We start from the raw sequence: 6,251 nt of genomic DNA, 5'->3' as shown, positions 1-6,251 counted from the left end.
AAGGGCCATCTGAAAAAAGTGTAAAATCCAGAAAGGCAGGACAGGCCATGGAGAACTGGGAGCCTTGTTATGCTGATGGGCGGGATGTAAATTGCCAACAGCCACTCGGGAGAAGTGTATGGTGTTTCCTGAAACATCTAAAAAACAAAGCAACAGAGCCTAGGGCACTTCCACTTATGGTCCTATAGCTTAGGGAAATTAAAATCAAAAGACACAGCCACCCCAAAGGTTGGGACGGCTCTGTTTACAAGAACCTGGTTTACGGTACAAGTTCAATATTGCAGAAAGTGAAAAATTGATAAAGAAGTTGTGGTACTTACGTACAATGCAATATCACTCAGCAATGAAATCTATGTCATCAGGCCCGTAGCAGCATAATGAGTGGATTCAGGTACGATGATTCTAACTGAAATAAGTCACACAGAAAAAGAAACATCATAAGATATCACTAATACACGGAATGTAAACTTGGCTACACAGGAACAGAATTACAAAAGAGAACAGGGTCTCAAATTTAGAAAACCAACTTACGCTTGCTTAAGGGGAAAGGTGAGTTGGGGTGCTGCATAAAATCAGAGATTGAAATGAGCACAGATAAAGTTCCTTAAGCCAAATATGGAATAGACAAGAGCTACTCCTTGCTCAACGAAATGGACTCAACACCCCATATTAAATGCCTAAGAGTGTACCTGACTAGGAAGTATCTTAAAACCTATGGATTGCTATGTCTCTGAAAGAGAATCAAGTGTGTGTACAGGGGCATAAACGCAGCAGTGATAGGACTGGAGAGGTTCGGTGAGCAAATGAAGACCCTTTGAAGTCATATTGCATGGTACCCATTCCACGGGTCTCAACTCTCCAGGTTTAAGGTATTCTTCCTTCAGCTAAAACATGCATGTGGAACCCAGAGTATGATCAACCGTGTGATCGGGAGACGTGTTCCAATATGTGTCAGTTTTCGTCCCCTGGTACTCGGGTGCAACATTCCAGACGCTTTACTAACACTCTCCCGACTTGGAGAGTCAGTGCCTTTAACCTCCTGTTTGGCCCAGTTTGCAATTTCTGCGGAAGATGAACAGGAATAGGGAGAACCAATGACAGACTAGCTGGAGGTGTCTGGACGGGCAAATTTAACTCTCATTTCCCACCAGGAAGGGGAATTAACCAAAGGCTCAGCGTGCCGTGCCGGAACCAGATTAGGGCCTGAAGCCATCTTGCGGTGTTGCGGTCAGCTCACGAGAAAGCGAGTTGAAGAAAGGAGCTCAGGGGCACTGTAATTCACAAACCTGCAGAGTTATAAATGACAGCTATCGTCCAAAAATATACTGAAGTAAGGCTGCCAAGAGGACTTGAAAGCGGGGCAGAATTGCAGGAAACCGATTTCAGGAGGTAGACTGGAATTGCATTGAAAGCATAGGAAAAGAGGCAGAACGTCCACAATGATGCACTTGGCCAAAAAGGGCGTATGCGTTTTTTCCTGAATATATTCAGGAAAAAACGCATACGCCCTTTTTGGCCAACCAAGCAAGCTTGCAAAGGAAATCTGCACTACAATGAAGTCTCACTTCTCCCCGGTCAAAAGGGCCATCTGAAAAAAGTGTAAAATCCAGAAAGGCAGGACAGGCCATGGAGAACTGGGAGCCTTGTTATGCTGATGGGCGGGATGTCAATTGCCAACAGCCACTCGGGAGAAGTGTATGGTGTTTCCTGAAACATCTAAAAAACAAAGCAACAGAGCCTAGGGCACTTCCACTTATGGTCCTATAGCTTAGGGAAATTAAAATCAAAAGACACAGCCACCCCAAAGGTTGGGACGGCTCTGTTTACAAGAACCTGGTTTACGGTACAAGTTCAATATCGCAGAAAGTGAAAAATGGATAAAGAAGTTGTGGTACTTACGTACAATGCAATATCACTCAGCAATGAAATCTATGTCATCAGGCCCGTAGCAGCATAATGAGTGGATTCAGGTACGATGATTCTAACTGAAATAAGTCACACAGAAAAAGAAACATCATAAGATATCACTAATACACGGAATGTAAACTTGGCTACACAGGAACAGAATTTCAAAACAGAACAGGGTCTCAAATTTAGAAACCCAACTTATGCTTGCTTAAGGGGAAAGGTGAGTTGGGGTGCTGCATAAAATCAGAGATTGAAATGAGCACAGATAAAGTTCCTTAAGCCAAATATGGAATAGACAAGAGCTACTCCTTGCTCAACGAAATGGACTCAACACCCCATATTAAATGCCTAAGAGTGTACCTGACTAGGAAGTATCTTAAAACCTATGGATTGCTATGTCTCTGAAAGAGAATCAAGTGTGTGTACAGGGGCATAAACGCAGCAGTGATAGGACTGGAGAGGTTCGGTGAGCAAATGAAGACCCTTTGAAGTCATATTGCATGGTACCCATTCCACGGGTCTCAACTCTCCAGGTTTAAGGTATTCTTCCTTCAGCTAAAACATGCATGTGGAACCCAGAGTATGATCAACCGTGTGATCGGGAGACGTGTTCCAATATGTCTCAGTTTTCGTCCCCTGGTACTCGGGTGCAACATTCCAGACGCTTTACTAACACTCTCCCGACTTGGAGAGTCAGTGCCTTTAACCTCCTGTTTGGCCCAGTTTGCAATTTCTGCGGAAGATGAACAGGAATAGGGAGAACCAATGAGAGACTAGCTGGAGGTGTCTGGACGGGCAAATTTAACTCTCATTTCCCACCAGGAAGGGGAATTAACCAAAGGCTCAGCGTGCCGTGCCGGAACCAGATTAGGGCCTGAAGCCATCCTGCGGTGTTGCGGCCAGCTCACGAGAAAGCGAGTTGAAGAAAGGAGCTCAGGGGCACTGTAATTCACAAACCTGCAGAGTTATAAATGACAGCTATCGTCCAAAAATATACTGAAGTAAGGCTGCCAAGAGGACTTGAAAGCGGGGCAGAATTGCAGGAAACCGATTTCAGGAGGTAGACTGGAATTGCATTGAAAGCATAGGAAAAGAGGCAGAACGTCCACAATGATGCACTTGGCCAAAAAGGGCGTATGCGTTTTTTCCTGAATATATTCAGGAAAAAACGCATACGCCCTTTTTGGCCAACCAAGCAAGCTTGCAAAGGAAATCTGCACTACAATGAAGTCTCACTTCCCCCCGGTCAAAAGGGCCATCTGAAAAAAGTGTAAAATCCAGAAAGGCAGGACAGGCCATGGAGAACTGGGAGCCTTGTTATGCGGATGGGCGGGATGTCAATTGCCAACAGCCACTCGGGAGAAGTGTATGGTGTTTCCTGAAACATCTAAAAAACAAAGCAACAGAGCCTAGGGCACTTCCACTTATGGTCCTATAGCTTAGGGAAATTAAAATCAAAAGACACAGCCACCCCAAAGGTTGGGACGGCTCTGTTTACAAGAACCTGGTTTACGGTACAAGTTCAATATCGCAGAAAGTGAAAAATGGATAAAGAAGTTGTGGTACTTACGTACAATGCAATATCACTCAGCAAGGAAATTTATGTCATCAGGCCCGTAGCAGCATAATGAGTGGATTCAGGTACGATGATTCTAACTGAAATAAGTCACACAGAAAAAGAAACATCATAAGATATCACTAATACACGGAATGTAACCTTGGCTACACAGGAACTGAATTACAAAACAGAACAGTGTCTCAAATTTAGAAACCCAACTTATGCTTGCTTAAGGGGAAAGGTGAGTTGGGGTGCTGCATAAAACCAGAGATTGAAATGAGCACAGATAAAGTTCCTTAAGCCAAATATGGAATAGACAAGAGCTACTCCTTGCTCAACGAAATGGACTCAACACCCCATATTAAATGCCTAAGAGTGTACCTGACTAGGAAGTATCTTAAAACCTATGGATTGCTGTGTCTCTGAAAGAGAATCAAGTGTGTGTACAGGGGCATAAACGCAGCAGTGATAGGACTGGAGAGGTTCGGTGAGCAAATGCAAACCCTTTGAAGTCATATTGCATGGTACCCATTCCACGGGTCTCAACTCTCCAGGTTGAAGGTATTCTTCCTTCAGCTAAAACATGCATGTGGAACCCAGAGTATGATCAACCGTGTGATCGGGAGACGTGTTCCAATATGTCTCAGTTTTCGTCCCCTGGTACTCGGGTGCAACATTCCAGACGCTTTACTAACACTCTCCCGACTTGGAGAGTCAGTGCCTTTAACCTCCTGTTTGGCCCAGTTTGCAATTTCTGCGGAAGATGAACAGGAATAGGGAGAACCAATGACAGACTAGCTGGAGCTGTCTGGACGGGCAAATTTAACTCTCATTTCCCACCAGTAAGGGGAATTAACCAAAGGCTCAGCGTGCCGTGCCGGAACCAGATTAGGGCCTGAAGCCATCCTGCGGTGTTGCAGCCAGCTCACGAGAAAGCGAGTTGAAGAAAGGAGCTCAGGGGCACTGTAATTCACAAACCTGCAGAGTTATAAATGACAGCTATCGTCCAAAAATATACTGAAGTAAGGCTTCCAAGAGGACTTGAAAGCGGGGCAGAATTGCAGGAAACCGATTTCAGGAGGTAGACTGGAATTGCATTGAAAGCATAGGAAAAGAGGCAGAACGTCCACAATGATGCACTTGGCCCAAAAGGGCGTATGCGTTTTTTCCTGAATATATTCAGGAAAAAACGCATACGCCCTTTTTGGCCAACCAAGCAAGCTTGCAAAGGAAATATGCACTACAATGAAGTCTCACTTCCCCCTGATCAAAAGGGCCATCTGAAAAAAGTGTAAAATCCAGAAAGGCAGGACAGGCCATGGAGAACTGGGAGCCTTGTTATGCTGATGGGCGGGATGTAAATTGCCAACAGCCACTCGGGAGAAGTGTATGGTGTTTCCTGAAACATCTAAAAAACAAAGCAACAGAGCCTAGGGCACTTCCACTTATGGTCCTATAGCTTAGGGAAATTAAAATCAAAAAGACACAGCCACCCCAAAGGTTGGGACGGCTCTGTTTACAAGAACCTGGTTTACGGTACAAGTTCAATATCGCAGAAAGTGAAAAATGGATAAAGAAGTTGTGGTACTTACGTACAATGCAGTATCACTCAGCAATGAAATCTATGTCATCAGGCCCGTAGCAGCATAATGAGTGGATTCAGGTATGATGATTCTAACTGAAGTAAGTCACACAGGAAAAGAAACATCATAAGATATCACTAATACACTGAATGTAACCTTGGCTACACAGGAACTGAATTACAAAACAGAACAGGGTCTCAAATTTAGAAACCCAACTTATGCTTGCTTAAGGGGAAAGGTGAGTTGGGGTGCTGCATAAAACCAGAGATTGAAATGAGCACAGATAAAGTTCCTTAAGCCAAATATGGAATAGACAAGAGCTACTCCTTGCTCAACGAAATGGACTCAACACCCCATATTAAATGCCTAAGAGTGTACCTGACTAGGAAGTATCTTAAAACCTATGGATTGCTATGTCTCTGAAAGAGAATCAAGTGTGTGTACAGGGGCATAAACGCAGCAGTGATAGGACTGGAGAGGTTCGGTGAGCAAATGAAGACCCTTTGAAGTCATATTGCATGGTACCCATTCCACGGGTCTCAACTCTCCAGGTTTAAGGTATTCTTCCTTCAGCTAAAACATGCATGTGGAACCCAGAGTATGATCAACCGTGTGATCGGGAGACGTGTTCCAATATGTCTCAGTTTTCGTCCCCTGGTACTCGGGTGCAACATTCCAGACGCTTTACTAACACTCTCCCGACTTGGAGAGTCAGTGCCTTTAACCTCCTGTTTGGCCCAGTTTGCAATTTCTGCGGAAGATGAACAGGAATAGGGAGAACCAATGAGAGACTAGCTGGAGGTGTCTGGACGGGCAAATTTAACTCTCATTTCCCACCAGGAAGGGGAATTAACCAAAGGCTCAGCGTGCCGTGCCGGAACCAGATTAGGGCCTGAAGCCATCCTGCGGTGTTGCGGCCAGCTGACGAGAAAGCGAGTTGAAGAAAGGAGCTCAGGGGCACTGTAATTCACAAACCTGCAGAGTTATAAATGACAGCTATCGTCCAAAAATATACTGAAGTAAGGCTGCCAAGAGGACTTGAAAGCGGGGCAGAATTGCAGGAAACCGATTTCAGGAGGTAGACTGGAATTGCATTGAAAGCATAGGAAAAGAGGCAGAACGTCCACAATGATGCACTTGGCCAAAAAGGGCGTATGCGTTTTTTCCTGAATATATTCAGGAAAAAACGCATACGCCCTTTT

This window comes from Lagenorhynchus albirostris, unplaced genomic scaffold, assembly GCF_949774975.1.
Source record: "Lagenorhynchus albirostris unplaced genomic scaffold, mLagAlb1.1 scaffold_29, whole genome shotgun sequence".
In the NCBI taxonomy this organism is placed as follows: domain Eukaryota; kingdom Metazoa; phylum Chordata; class Mammalia; order Artiodactyla; family Delphinidae; genus Lagenorhynchus; species Lagenorhynchus albirostris.
Note: the sequence above shows the minus strand (reverse complement) of the source record.